Genomic DNA, 17,249 nt, shown 5'->3' with positions numbered 1-17,249 from the left:
CTGGAACAGCAGATCTTCTTGGCTGTTGGAGCCTAGTATATCACTTACATCAGCAACCTTCAGGTAATATCATCCATAAAAGAACCTCAAAGAGACCTGTTCATTGAGGGCTATCAAGAAATGTACATTGCATATTGTGTTTGGCAAAAAGATGACAGATTTTAGTCGGAACATTTCCTGCGTAAGGCAAAAACACCTTGGGAGCAGTCTCTTTTATATTTACACCATCCAAAAATGTCTGCTAATTGACAAGAAGCCACTCTAAATTTGTAAGTGATTTCTTAAACTCCTAACAGAAAAAAATCTTCTTAAAAGAAAAAAATAGCAGCTGACCTGCTTATAAATCAAATAAGAATAAAACATTTCTAAAGCAATTATCCAAATCAAGTAAGAATTAAAAAATTCTGAAGCAGTTATTCAAAACCACTTATTCAAAGACATTTTTCCTACACTAAGAAATTAATTGCTGCCAATTGTTTTCTGAGCATCAATTTTGTACTCCTAATGTAAGATTTAAAACAGTTACCTGAATTTAACCAGAACACTGACACAATCTAAAATTGTATAAGTAAATTTATACACCATTAAAATTGCCATACAAAGCTAAAAATAATGTCAAAGAAACTACCTTGTTAGACACCCTATGTCGAAGAGATGCCAGCTGTGTTTCCATATCTCCTTCACCTTCACCCTCTCTTCCCTCGTCTGAAAGAATGATTTCTGTAAAACAGATTACAAAATTAAAAATAATTATTACTTACATAATGCTTTTTATACATCATATTTTTTTATATATTACAGAACATGTCTTACATGCCCACCATTAACTCTCTACACACCAATGTTGAATTTGTATCTGTCCTGAGACGCCATGACCGGCCTCATTTGAACTCTTCTGTTGGGAGAGTTAATTTGGAGTTGGAACGGCTGCTTGTGTCGGGTGCGGGGGCTCATATTGGTGTGGTTCCTGTTGATTATCTCAGTAGGTGGGACTATACCAGGCACGGCCTACATCTCAACAGGAAAGGGAAGGGGAAACTGGCTGGGGTAATAGCAGGAAATTTAAGGGGGGGAGGCACTGCCATGAATGGTAAAATACCAGTGGTTACAGGTGTTGGAGCAGCACCTTTTTTAGGATAGGTAAGACAGAAAGATGTCAAGTTCTACAAGAGGTCAGGATTGAAACAAATCTTCAGTTTAGGAAAGAAATTCAACAGCACAATTCTAGCACATTGGATCACCAATCACAGCTATCAATTATAAATTTTCACCAATCACCAGAAATTTTATCTCCACCAAGTTGTATCTCAGTCCTAGGTAATTGCATTGATGAACTAAAGTCACCCAACCCAATTGACATAATCTGCCTCTCTGAACACCATGTGACCACTGGTATAGGAACTAGGCCTAAGCACAATGAGAAACTCAGACAGGAGAGTACTGCAAATGTTAGAATAAGGAAAGGTTCTCTTAAAAGTATAATTAAAAATAATGTAAGTATATTTCATCAAAATATTGGGAGTTTAAAGAATAAAGTAGATGAGCTTCTGGTTTGTTTGGAAGATTTAGAAGCTGAGAATGAAATAGATATACTATGCCTGTCTGAGCATCACATTGTTACTGATATGGATAAGGTAAATGTAAGTGGTTATAAGCTCTCTGCACATGTAATGAGAGAAAATATGGAGAAAGGAGGAGTTGCCATATATATCAAAAGTTATCATTGTGCAAAAAGTATAGAAACAAAAAAGTTTTGTGTAGAGAAACATATAGAAGCATGTGCCTGTGAGCTTAAATTAAATAAAGGCACATTTAAAATTGTAACTGTATATAGGTCCCCATCAGAAAATTTTCATCTATTTCTGAAAAATTTGGACTCCTTGTTGTGCTATCTGTCAGACAGGGGGAAGCAAATTATTATTTGTGGGGACTTCAATGTAGATTCTCTGAAAGAAGGTAATAGGAAAAATGACCTTGAAGTATTACTCGGTTCTTTCAATTTGACACCCGTTATTGATTTTCCTACTCGGCTGGTAAAGGATAGCAGCTCACTGATAGATAACTTCTTTATAGACCAAGATAAGTTTAACCAGATAAATGCTCAGCCTGTTGAAAATGGTCTTTCTGATCATGGTGCACAGCTAGTTACAATATATGACATAGCTCCATTCAGCAATACTAAACAGTCCTCCAAAGTAGTACGTCCAGTCAACAATTTAACAATTGCAAATTTCAGGGAAAGCCTACAGCAGTTAGACTGGGATGAGGTGTACCATGAACCTGATGCCAATTTAAAATATAATTTATTTCATGACATTTTTGTAAATGCATTTGAAAACTGCTTCCCCAAGAAAATAGTTAAATATACTCGTAAGAAACCTTGTAACAAACCATGGCTTACTAAGGGTATAAAAATATCTTGTAACCGGAAAAGGGGAATGTATCTGACAGTAAGAAAGAGTATTGACCCAGAAACTATCAAAAATTATAAAAACTACTGTGTTATATTAAGAAAAGTTATTAAAAAATCCAGGAGTATGTGTATCATGTCTGAAATCAGCAACTCTGATAATAAAATTAAAACAATTTGGAATATTATTAAAAGAGAAACAGGTCACCCAAGAGCAGAGGAAGACAGTATTACCATCAAATTGAATGAAAACTTTACGAACAAAAAGTCAGAAGTTGAAAATATTTTTAATAATCATTTTCTAAATGTTGTGGATATAGTAGGATCCAGGTGTTCATTAGAAGATGCTAGGCTGTTAATGGAAGAGGCCACACCTATGCAATTTGATACAACTGAAATCTCACCCACTTCTCTCTCTGAAATTAGGAAAATAATAAACTTGCTTAAAAGCAAAAACTCACATGGAATTGATGGCATTTCCAGCAAAATACTAAAAGCTTGTTCTCAACAGATAAGTAAGATTCTCAGCCACCTGTGTAATAGCTCTCTGGAACAGGGCATTTTCCCTGATAGACTGAAATATGCTATTGTTATACCTTTGCATAAAAAGGGGGATAGATCTGATGTCAACAATTATCGTCCAATCTCCCTTCTAACAGCTTTATCCAAAATTTTTGAGAAAGTAATGTATTCAAGAGTAGCTTCACATATCTGTAAAAATGAAGTACTAACAAAATGTCAGTTTGGTTTCCAGAAAGGTTTTTCAACAGAAAATGCCATATATGCTTTCACCAGTCAAATTTTGAATGATCTGAATAACCGAACACCACCCATTGGGATTTTTTGTGATCTCTCAAAGGCTTTTGATTGTGTAAATCATGAAATTCTGCTAGACAAGCTCAAGTATTGTGGCATGAGTGGGACAGTGCACAAATGGTTTAATTCGTACCTAACTGGAAGAGTGCAGAAAGTTGAAATAAGTAGTTCTCGTAACATGCAAAGATCAGCACATTCCTCAAACTGGGGAACTATCAAGAATGGGGTTCCACAAGGGTCAGTCTTGGGTCCTTTGTTGTTCTTATTATATATTAATGACTTGCCATTCTATATTCATGAAGAGGCAAAGTTAGTTCTCTTCGCTGATGATACAAGTATAGTAATCACACCTGACAAACAAGAATTAACTGATGAAATTGTCAATACTGTCTTTCAGAAAATTACTAAGTGGTTCCTTGTAAACGGACTCTCACTGAATTTTGATAAGACACAGTACATACAGTTCCGTACAGTGAATGGTATGACGCCATTAATAAATATAGACCTTAATCAGAAGCATATAGCTAAGGTAGAATATTCCAAATTTTTAGGTATGTCCATTGATGAGAGATTAAATTGGAAGAAACACATTGATGATCTGCTGAAACGTTTGAGTTCAGCTACTTATGCAATAAGGGTCATTGCAAATTTTTGTGATAAACATCTTAGTAAATTAGCTTACTACGCCTATTTTCATTCATTGCTTTCATATGGCATCATATTTTGGGGTAATTCATCACTGAGGAATAAAGTATTTATTGCACAAAAGCGTGTAATCAGAATAATAGCTGGAGTCCACCCAAGATCATCCTGCAAACATTTATTTAAGGATCTAGGGATATTCACAGTAGCTTCTCAGCATATATACTCTCTTATAAAATTTGTTATTAACAACCAAACCCAATTCAAAAGTAATAGCAGTGTGCATAACTACAATACTAGGAGAAAGGACGATCTTCACTATTCAAGATTAAATCTAACTTTGGCACAGAAAGGGGTGAATTATACTGGCACTAAAGTCTTTGGTCACTTACCAAATAGTATCAAAAGTCTGACAGATAACCAACAAGTATTTAAGAAGAAATTAAAAGAATTTCTGAATGACAACTCCTTCTACTCCATAGAGGAATTTTTAGACATAAATTAAGAAAAAAAAAAGAAGAAAAAAAACAAAAATATTAAAAAAAATAACAAAAAATATAAAAAAATAAAAATAAAAAATAAAGAAAAAAAAACACAAAAAATAAAGTTGTTATATTAACTTAAGTATGTTGTTAAATTAACCTAATTATGTCATGTATTGGAAAATTCGACTCGCTCCACATCATTACGAAATATCGTATTCATGATCCATGGAACTAGTATTAATCTAATCTAATCTACAGTTCTACCTCAGATAAAACCTACTTGACGAAAGACAATTTTCTTTGTGGATAGACATGTCACATAACATATCATGTGAATCACAGATTTCATTACAAATGATTAAATGCACATACACTGACAATATCAGTAAATTACAATATTCTGCTGTGAACCTTGTCTTCTTTATGACAGGAACCTGAATCTGCTTCATCAAATATATAATGCGGATACTTTCTTACAATAACAGAATCAGAGAATCTTGCTCTTGACAACTTGGTCTCTAGCATGTTCATGTGCATTGCATTTGACCTCAATCTTAAATAATTTCTGTTGTTCTGATGTTGCTTACTGATGTCCTTCATTATTTTTTTCTACAGTTTTGTTAACCCCGTCTTCCTCTTTCCAGGGTTTTGGCTTTATCGGCATAATTTACATATTTTGTCCATCTTCATGGGTTTCATTGTTTTGTAACCTCTTTTTCCCAGTCAGCCTCTTTTATCCAGATTTGTCAGGTTTTGAGGTATCTTTTAATATAAGAGTTTATATCTTGATACCTTCTTCTCTTTCTGTCACCACTGCCTCTTTTCCATCTCTGATATATGTATTATTCCGATCTCTTCACCCCTAATTTGTCATCTAGTGACTGTTCTCAATGTAACTTTTTTCCTCTCAGGTTTTAAAAACTTGTTTCATATTCCAATGTAAATTTGCATCAAATATTAAACAGTTGTGTCTCCTCTGATTCAGAGTTTAAACCATCTTTTAGATGCTGATTTCACTACATGTTCTCATCTTTGTTTCCCCTTATCTAATAGAACTTTTGGTCTCAAAGATTTTTTTACAAATTCAAAATTTACATATGTTACAGTTACATGCTGTTATCTTTTATTTTGATGAGTACACTATTTTCTGACTCCATTTAATTAACATATCTTTTCTTTATTTAGTTTATTTACTTATTAAGCATGTAACTCATGAAATAATTCTGTACAAACAAAAATATAGTCTGGTTAAAATGATGACATCTCCATAGAGAAATAAACACTCATGTTCAGAAAAAACAGAACATTTTTAACCACTAGAGATAGAACATTTATACTTGCAGGACATGTACATTAGTATGTCCTGCAGAAATGATTAGCATTTCAGTCACCTCGGTTCAGCATGTGCCCTGTTGCCTAGGAGGCACAGGCTCTGCCCTGGGCCCAGATAACTTGTTCCATACATGATGGCTTTGACATCTATAAGGCGCAAATGGCATCCTGTTATATAGCCATCCTTGCTTCGTTCACCCTGGTTCCAAAGCTCATCTGCGGTGGTCAGCAATGGATCACAGCTTTGCACCCATTATTTCATCATATCCTGCACATATTCGATTGGCAACTAGTCTGTTGATCTGGTGGTCCTGGGCAAATGCTGACATCCTGTTATACCAAGAAGGCTTATGCACATGTAGCAACATGTGGTCAGGCATTGGCTTGCTGAAAAATGGCATCTGGGGTGTTGTGTAGAAAGGGTATGGCTACAGGCAACAGGATGTCATTCACATAGGTCACACTGCCCTGGACATGCTCCACCTGTGGTTTGTGGTCATATCCAATAGCACCCCACACCATAAAGCATCGAGTTGGCACTGTATGTGGGAATGCAGTCACTGTGATGCTGCTCCCTCTGTCTGTGGTGAACCAAAATGCAGCCATAATTTTCAAACAAAGAGAGCCTGGATTCGTCCAAAAACACTATCTAATGCCATTTCTGTCTACAGTGACATGTTCCATACACCACTGCTATCAAACATGTTTCTGTACATTCGTCAAAGGTAGGCAGAGAAGTGGACAACACACACTCATTCCATAATAAACACTGATGGACTGTTGCCCCTAATAGTGTATGATGCATTACACTGTTGCACCAGAGCTGAAGAGGACACATATCTGTAATGCAATGGCTTAGAATGAGGTGTCAATCTAATGGGTAGTGCCACCTGGCCAATTTCGTCATATTCTGTGGCTTTCTGTGAGCCATCCTACACACACCCATTATACTGCTAAAACACTTGGTCCTACAAAAGCAGAAACTTCCTGGATGGATGTATCACATTCTCTCATGCCAATGATGTGCCCTCTTTCAAATTCACTGACTTGATGGTGTGGTTCGTGCAGCCAACTGTGAGGTATCCTGCACATCTCTTCAACTCACACTGATCCATTACTTTCAGTTTATAGTGACAATTAGAGCTGCAGGCATATTTTACCAGTGGGTGGTGTTGCACCAGAATGTAAATGCTGACCTTGAACCCAAGGGTCAACATTGTTCAAATGCTGATCATTTCTGCAGAACATACTAATGTACATGTCCTGTGAATATGAACGTCCTATCTCTACTCATTGAAGGTGTTCTGTTTTTTCTGAACAAGAGTGTATGTACTACTTTTTTCATGGAAGCTAAGAGACTGCTCATGTCACTAGGGGATTACTTATCTTGGTATAATATTGTATAACTATTTACCAATTTTTAAATATGTCTTTATGCTGTGAGAATTTTCATCAAAAACTCGTAACAGTGGCCAAACAATCTACTTCAAATAGACACTTCTGTTTTTCATGGGAAGACAAAAACCTTGAAGTTTCTGCAAAGCATAAGGGAAAATAAAAGGAAAGGGAAAGAAAATCTCCACCATGCTGGTGACTGACGGGCCAATCGGGCCCGAATGATTCGTCAGCCAATTGCGTCAATTCAATGCAGTATGCAGGAGTGTGCGGTCAGCATACTGCTCTACCAGCTTGATCAGCAGAACTCGAGCTGCTACTAATCAGTCAATTTCCTATCACAGGGCTGAGTGGAGCCAGTGCCAGTCCTCTGACCAAGGACAAATCTCTACCAGTATCAGGAATCAAAACCGTGTCATCTGCTTGGCAGTCATGTAGACCGACCACTTAGCTATAGAGGCAGGCCCAGAGGAAGCAACATGTATAACTATTCTGAGCTGAGGAAAGAGTGAATGTAGATGAGTAATGGCTCCACCGGATCCTATGTTAAGGGGTTATTGTCCGATAGCACTATCAGTACTGAACCTCCAGAGATGTGCTTGCAGCAAAGTTTTCAACTACCAGGCCAACATGATGCACTACAAACATGTTTCCATGTATACAAAGGCCAAACTCTATAACATGGATATGTCCAATAGTGCCAGATTGCAAATAAAGGTGATTGCAATGGCATGGGCACTATTAACTGACATCTTCGAGGAAGTTATCACCTCCAGACCTCACTAGATGGATTTGTCCATGACAAATGCATTCCTATAATTCTTAGTGATCGTGCTGCTGTCAAAATATGGCTACAGACTGGTTTCCAAATGGAAAGGGAATGGTTGGAACTATTATTTGTCTGCTTTCTACAGACTGCCCTTGTCCCAGAAACATTTTTGAACTGTGTGTGATTTTAATCCAATGTGGTCAGATGATGATATTAAATTAGCAATGAGGTAGTTCAAACATTACAAGTTTACCAATGAACAACAAAATGGACTCAATTTCTTACACCTTGGCAGTAACAAACTGAACAGCTTTGGCCAAATAACAGCAGAAACAATGGGTGGGTGGGTGGGTGGTGGGGGAACAGCACCAACAACTAGCATCGCAAGAACCATGATGCCAGGAAACCACAGAAAAGACAATTCTCGAAGCATATTCTGCAACTTCCAGAACGGAAAATGCCCTTGACTGTCCAACAAGTGCTTCCAGCAATACCTTCATCAACTGCAATGCTGCCTCCAGCTTTTCCATCATTTAACAGTTAAGGTAGCAGAGAGTATCAGTTGTAATGGGAGAAACAAGTATATCAACTGAATACTACAGCACTACATACCAGTATACAACCTGATAGCAAACATCTCACATATCTCTATATTTTACCTGCACATATTGCCACAAGCTATATGACAGAATGCAATGTTAAAGACACCTGTAAAGCTCTGAGTAGCTAATGAAGTAACAGAGTAGTATTTCAAAAGTAACTTCTTGAAACAAATTGCAAACAAATAGCATATTTTCATATTCTGATGAAATATGTGCATTTCATAAAAAATCACCTTGTAAATCACACCAAGCAATATGTCTTTCCTTCTCATCCCATCTGGTAAGTCTCCCTGACCCAAGATCCTGGATGAGTTCTCCAAACTCTGCCCCCTTTTCTTAAATCTCACTAGCTCTTTTCCTACAACCCTCTTCCTTCCCGTTCAACCCTTCAGTCAAAAGAAAGAGCCATTGGCTCTAAAAACTTGCAAACTGTAATATGTTTTTATTTAGTTGTGCTCTTCTGCCACCACTTGGTGAGTAGATTTTTGATCTACATTATATTTATATTTTCCAGCAATATATCTGAAACTGTTAGCTACAAAGTTCCAAATTTTAATTAAAAAGAAAATCAACATTACATGTTTTGCATCACTGGAGCAGACTAAAATATTATTTTGTAGAAAACCATGAAATCCAAAATAACCATTAATATGTGTTAAATTTACACTTCATCCCAAAGTAAAAACACAGTAATAGAAACATATGTAACTGGCCTTTCAGGAACAAGCTTATGAAATCTATTGTAAATAATGTTATATTTTCATATTTCACTAAAATCTATTCACTTCATAAAAAAAAACCTAGCTTAATGAGCATATCAAGCAATATGTCTGGAGTTCATGAAAAACATATTCACACAAAACCCATCTGTAAAGAAGAAAAAAAATTGGATACAAAAGATTATTTTGCATAGTTACTTAAAAAATTCACAATTACAACCACTACGTATCAATCTGGCTCTTTACTTCATGTAAAACTACTGCAGCAAGAACTTTTTAATTATTGTTTTTAATTGTAAGTCACATATTCGGAACATTTCAATAATTACTGTTTTATTTTCTCGAATGTTACACACACACACACACACACACACACACACACACACACACACACACACACACACACACACTCCAGAGGCGAAAAGGAGAGGTTTTAGTTCTAGAACAATTATGTGATCCTAATCGGTAATTCCAACTAAGCAGCCTGCAATAAGGTTATGATTATGTGTAAACATTCAAGAAGAAATTTTTGGCACTTCATCAGTCATGTTGTGAACATTCCAAAGAGATATTGCTTGGTCCCATTTTTGTGTAAATGAGGCTATGAATTTTAAACTATCAAAGACTTGCAAGCATTTCAGGAACAGTTGTGTTATAGATAAATAATTTTAGTAGAAAGTTGTTTATCATCAGCCAAGGCATGCATCTTAACAGGTGAAGGAAAAAGCATCAGGTACCCTTCTAAATGCAGTGATTATGGAAGAAGACAAGAAAATAACTCCACACTTAGGACATATTTGTCTCAAATGGCTGCAGCAAGCTGATAAGGCCAATTTTCAAGCTGGAAATATCTTTGAAACTCTAACATCAAGCCTGTGGCAGCCATGCCAAAAAATGTGTAAACCATTATTAAGCCAGTACAAGCTAGCAGTACCCAGCATCCACTGGTGAGACTGCAGATTTACCATTAGACAAAATCTTGGGAACAGTGTGATCCGCATGGACATGCACAAGACAAAGTACAGACCAGTGCCAAGCTAAGCAATTGGCCATTGTAGACAAGTCTCCAGGTGTATGAATCTGCTTGCCACAACCCATGTGGTGTGAACTTAATGGGAGCTTCCACCGTGTGTACAGGATTATTTAGACTGTGCTGTCAGTTCATCTATCTCACTATATTGCAACCATGAAGTGTAGGGCACCCCACAAGTTGGAACACTGTTATCAGTTCCATCCATTCATTGTACATCATTTTTCCCACAGTTATGTGATCAGACCACATGGTCAATCACTGAGGAGTGTACACTCTCCATGGAACAGTGTTAGAGCACATCTATTGCGCAACACCCATTACCACAACCAAACAATAGTGAGAGCACAGACTTTCAGCATTACAAGATATTGTTAATTGGTTGTGTGTGTTTTTGGCTCAAGTAAATGTACCATTGTGTGGTCATGTTTTTTGTCAATTACCATCATCACTTCGTACACCCTGAGCATACTGCATGGGTGCAGCATTAAGACCAGCCCACTGCACCACTAACTTGTAAGCAGCAATCCCACACATTCCCACTTCACTAGTTAGGAACTCTCATTGGCTTGTGTAACGTGGAACTGTGAGTGGAGTGACACTGACATCCTCGTGTGTGGACAATACCTTGTTAGCAAATGAACAATTCTGTGCTCATCCGTGAAACATTTGTACTTTGTACGACCTCTTTATTTTTGGTGTGTGTGTGTGTGTGTGTGTGTGTGTGTGTGTGTGTGTGTGTGTGTGTGTGTGTGTGTGTGTTTCGGTGGGTGGGTGGGTGAATGTATCTCTTTGTGTTAACTTTCTTTTTTTAAATTGTTTCCTTTCCCCTTGTGCAAGAACTTGACTCCAAGCCACAATGGGACATTACAGGACCTGCAAAAGAGTATAGAAAACCTGCTAATGCACAATCAGAGGCCTGAGAGTGAGTTATAGGCACACCCTGCACACACATGGTCTTCACGTGCCTGGAGACAGCTCATGAAAATTTCGGCATGCAAAGCCCACCATACTGACACTTCCTACTGCCGCTGGTGTAGTGACAAGCACTGGATGGTCAGCCTGTCTCCCTTTTGGCCTTGCAACACATTCATGTTGTTCAGGAAAGTGGAGGTGTTCTTCTTGAGCAATAACATACTGTTGCCAAATTCGGGCACGCCATGAGACCGCTCGACCAGAATTATGCCTCCAAAGTTCAGAATGTAATTACTACCCCACAAATGTAGTCCCCACATAAATGGTCGAAGGAGGAGTTGATCCATTGGATTTTGTCATGGCGAGAACAATGAGTGCATCAGTTGCTGTGCCAACACCAGTGCAGTGACAAGAGGCCATCTAAGTAGCTGCATCATCTGTGGAGCGTAGCACAGTGATATTGTTCTGGAATTGTTGTTGCGTGCTATCTGGGTGTGCAGCTTCCCAGCATAGGTGCAAGCAGTCATAGCCCTGCAGACCAGCATGCAGATGGATGCCACTGCCGACTTGGCTGATTAGGTGAACGACACCACCCTGTACTGCAGCAGTAGCAGCCAGCAACACTGTTCCCTCACCTTTACAGTTACACATGCCAAAGGCCACACAAATGGCAGCTCTCAGCATACGGGTTGACAGATTGTCACACTAGCAGACAGATGGCAGCAGCTATTATAGTGGCTCCTGATCCAGCTACTGGCAATCTGGCACATGCAAGCATCAATGCAGCATTAGCTGCTCTAGCAGTATGCTGCAGATGTCAGATTAGCTGCCAAACAGTATCTGCTGGAACCACGCCCACTTCAGAAATGATGGGAACAAGTTCTGGCAGCCCTGATCGCCCTCAAATGCCAGCTGCAATTGGGCTTAGATGCATTTGCTACAACACAATACCAAAGCATCTCTTTGAGGTGGAACAGGCTGGTGGTGTCAGATACCTTGTAGACACAGGTTCTGACCTCTCAATATTCCTGAGAGACAAGCTGAGGTGCTGCAGGGCCATCAAGGCACTGCCTTTCAGAGCTGAAAATAATTCAACAACCAAAATGTAATGCACACACCAATGAAATTTGGATCTTGTACTATGTCACACATTCACATGAACCTTCACTGTGGCTGATGTCAATAAGCCAATCCTGGGTGCAGATTTTCTCAGACACTGCTGCTTGCTGATATCACAAATGCCCAGCACATAAATGCAACCACAACTTTAAAAATAGACGTACGACAGTGGCAGTCCACTTTCTTCAGTGTAAAACAAGTTATGTGCCCTGGACAGTACACCAACATCCTTGACAAATTTCTGGATCTCACTCACCCAAATGGTGTTTTTAGGGATGTGAAACATTCGACAGTCCACCAAATCATAACTACACCCAGTCATTCCAGTTTGTGCTGTCCATGTTGACTCATGCCTGCAGGCTAAATCCGGCAGAGACTGAGTTCGAGGCAATGCTGCAACAAGACATTGGCTGACCATCAAGCAGCCCATGGTCCTCTGCCTTGTACATAGTCCCCAAAACAGACAATTTGTAGCACCCATGTGGAGACCATTGTGCCTTGAACTCAAAACTGGTGCCAGGCTGATATGCTGTACTGTACCTTCTGGATTTTAGTGAGGTAGATTCAGTAATTTTCAGCAAAATCAACTGTGTAAATGTGTTCGTGCAAACTCCAGTGGAACCTGAAGACAATAAAAAAACGGCAATCATCACACCATTTGGGCTCTTAAAGAGCATGTACATGACGTTCAGCCTTCAGAATGCTGCCCAGTCCTTGGAGCTTGGAGCGATATCTGGATGGCATTTTGTGAGGTTTACCATATTGTTTCACATATCTTGATAACAACTCTGTCTTCTCAAAGACATCCAAGCTCTATCACTGCCACCTAACAACTGTCTTTAAGCACTTGAAAGACACTGGCATCTTTATTAACCCATGAAATGAGTATTTGGGCCACAGAAACAGAGTTTCTTGGACACTTAATCATTCCAAGTGGATCCACATGACTACCTGAGTTCTTAAACATGCTGCTACCTCGGCATGCTGAACTTTTATCAGCGTAATCTCCCTAATGCCACCACTGCACAGGAGCTGCTGACAACAACTTTGTGCAGCCCCACCATGAACAGAAGGACTTCTGTGTCTGGATGGATGCTAAGGAGAAAAATGTCATTGAAACCAAATGAAATCTCATAGAAGTGACACTGCTTGCACATTCAGTGTGCGACACTGAACTGGCCATGGTGTTGCTGCTAGCCAGATCACCATATGTGTCGTGCTTCAGCAGGGCATCAGTAGTAATTGGCAGTCAACCAGTTTCTTCTTACAGAAGCTATCAACATTGTAGTGCCCTTGGAGTTCCTATGACTATCAGTTGCTTGTAGTGTATGAAGCGATAAAATACTTCCGCCCATCAGTAGAAGCTCATTCCTTCATATTTGCACCAACCACAAGCTGATCATTCATGCATTCTGGGCCAACAACACCAAATGTTTGCTGCACCAATCCTAGCAGTTGGAGTACGTGTCACAAGGCTCCACAGATAATGGCCATATTCTCTTTCAGGATATGCAACATCATTGCCTACTGTTTATCCCACACTTGTGCCATTGTCTCTCCTCCTGTGATGTTTGAGGACATTGCCCACAAACAGGAGAGCAATGGACAGTCTCCATCATGATGCTTGAAGCAGCATATGACTCAATCTAGTGCTCATTTCCAGCTCCTCCCATAAGATTTGGTGTGATATATCAACAGGCACAAACAGCCTGTTTCTCACAGAGAAATTCCAGTGCAGCACTTTCAATCACATCCACAGACTGTCACAACCCAGTGTCAACACTACCATGTCACTCATCACCATTCATTTCATCTGGCTACAACTCCAGAAACACTGTTGTCAATGGGCATACACCTGCACCAAATGCCAAAGCGTCAAAGTCGAGAGGCACATCCGTGGACCTGAAGCGCCTTTCCTGACATGACATGGTGCTTTGTGCATGTCCAAGTGGACATCATAGGCCCATTTCCTCTGTCCAGTGGCAAGTGGTACCTGGTAACCATGGTGGACCAGTTTGCTCATTGGCCAGAGGCAATGCCCATACCTCACATCACCACTGAGACTGTTGCTACAGCGCTTGTTGACACCTGGATAACATGTTACAGATGTCCCAGTTACACCACAACAGACCGAGGATGCCACTTTGACTGCGCACTGTTCACCACTAGCTACATGTCTACTGACATGGTGGACTGGCTCCGTAGCATGCTGAAAGCCACCCTCACTTGCTACTCCTTGGCCTCCAAGTATCATTAAAGGAAGAGATCAGTGCTTCACTAGCCAATCTCATCAATGGACACTGCACCATTTCTGGAGATTTCGTGAGGAAAGTACCATCACCACACAACTCCTAGACCCCACTATTGCTCCAATTATACGTACCTACGCAACATGTCATCAGCAAAGTATTTGTACATGCTGATCTGCAGAGCTGTACATTTATAATGCTGCACACCAATGCAGTACAGCCACTACTTCAGCCACCTTACTTAGGGCCACACTGTGTGATCACCCACAGCAAAAAAACATTCAACATCGCACACAATGGCAAGCCAACTACAGTTTTGATCGACCAAGTGACAGTGGACACATTGTCCACTCCAGCAGCTGCTCATTTCTTTGATCCATGGATACCAACAGCTGTTATCACACCACCATGTATACCTCAGTGTCCACCCACCTTGCCCAGGGAGCCAGCACAACTGTCCAGGCTGCACCCACCACACCCATACTGACCACACTCTTCCCAGCCACCGGTGGACCACATCCCATGTCCAGCCACGGCATCCGTATCAAATGCCCATGCTACGTAATAACGAAGTCACACAGCGTGATGCACCCGCACGTGCACCCCAACCATCATACAGGGTTAGAAAATGCCCCCCCCCCCCCCCCCCCAAACTGCTGCTTGCTGTAAACACCCTATCCCCAGAGGATTGCATCATCAGCTGATCTCCTGTCGAGCTCCAGTCATCACCTCCCATTGTCCATCACAGCTCTAGGCCCACATTCATGCCCCTTTGCCTCCATCATATTCAGCTTTGAGGCTGGATCAAAGCTGTCCCTGTTTCTGTGTTTGCATTTCCACTGAACTCTGGATTTTGCACACAATGTCACCATCGCAATTCTAGGACCTGCTATCGAGTTGAAACAACACAAAACTTGCTCGCGTTAGGATACTTCACACAGACCCCCTACCTCTGCTGCCTCTATCATCATGGCCAGCTTGACTACCACACCATACTTACATGTCAGACTGTCAGTAAACTTTGAACAGCACTACTTTGTTAATGTTTTATTTCATTATCTTCTACGCAACTTGTTGAATGCTTTATTTCATTACCTTCTGTTCAACTTGTCAAAGCTTTATTTCATTACCATTTATGAAACTTGTGAATGTGCTGTTTCATTACGTTAATTTCCAGTCAGACTTTGCTTATGAGTTAGTGTCCTTGACATGAACCACATATGGCTATGGACTGTGAGCACCCTGTGACCACTTTTTCTAGTGAGATGCATGTGGACATGTTGACTGTGTGTTCTACCAGCCCATGAGCTGAAGTCACTGGCTGCCACCCTACCACCGTGGACCAGCCTACCACCATTGTTCTCCCATTGATGTGACCAGAAAGAGCATGAGCTGCAAATATACTGACCGCAACCTGATTGCTGGCCCCTTCTCACAGCTCCTGAGCTCCACTCTCCAAGGGAGAATCTTTGGGGCAGCCACACTGAGAAATTTGTGAGCTGTACAAGATAGCAGTGCCCAGCATCAAATGGTGCACCTGCAGATTTATCATAGGCAAAATCTTGGTAACAATGTGACACATTGGCGCACACAAGACAAAGCAGGGATCAGTGCAAGCTGAGCAGTGGACCAGTGTAGATATGTCTCCAGGTGCATTTTTCTAATTGCCATGGGCCATGTGGATTGAGCTTACCATGAGCTCCCCCAATGAATACAGGACTATTTAGACATTGCTGTCCACTCATCTGCCTCATTGCACTGCATCTGCAAAGTTCACAGCACCCTGTAGGTCAGAAGATGGTTGCTTATCAGTTTCATCCAGTCAAGCATCCATTATTTTTCCTGTGGTTACATGAAAGGGCCATATGCTCAACCACTAAGGAGTGTAAAATACCCTACAGGAAGAGTTTTCAAGCAAATTTATTGTGCAATGCCCATTACTGTGACCATGTGATCGCAAAAGCATGGACTTTTTGCATTACAAGACATTGTTAATTGGTTGTGTATTTCCTTGCCACAAATAAATGTACCATTGTGTGTTGTTTTCTGTCAATTACTGTCACCATGCCTTACACCCCAAGCATGGTGTGTGGGTGTGGCAATAAGACCAGCCCATTACACCAGTAACTTGTACGTGGTGATTCCACATGTTCCCACTTCAAGCTTGTCATTTCAAAGCTTTTAGATGAAAGTATACATTTTCAGCAAATAACAAAGCAATTACAGTTTTTCACATAAATATATGAGGTCTTGCAAGTAAAGCAAATGGAATTTTTGTTCTCTTAGGGGATCCACAAAGGATTTTTAGTGAACACCACCTGAGAGACACTGGAATGTTGTAGATGAGTGATTACTGTCTAGCTACACATTATCCTGGAACTACCTTGGAGGAATTTACTTAAAAAGTGACATATCATACAGAGCATACACATCATAAACATGTTGAAATATGTGGAATAGAGATTATTATAAATGACTTGTCAGTTTTAGTTTTAGCACTTCACAGAGCTTCTACAGGAAACAAGAATGTGTTCCTAGGCACCTAGATTTTTTAAATTCCCAACTATGATAAATTTTCTAGTGAGAGCAGTAGTGAAGTAGATTTACATCTACTTAAGTCTTTTAACCTAATGATAGGAGAAAAGTTTCCAACTGGGATTACTAATAACTATCAAAGTCTGATTGCCAACATATGTATAGAAATTCAAGAGTCAGCAGTATCAATGGATGTCCAGTTGTGAATGACCTATCTGATTATAATGGTCA

Source organism: Schistocerca piceifrons, chromosome 4 (genome assembly GCF_021461385.2).
Source record: "Schistocerca piceifrons isolate TAMUIC-IGC-003096 chromosome 4, iqSchPice1.1, whole genome shotgun sequence".
Lineage (NCBI taxonomy): Eukaryota > Metazoa > Arthropoda > Insecta > Orthoptera > Acrididae > Schistocerca > Schistocerca piceifrons.
This window is presented reverse-complemented; position numbering follows the sequence as displayed.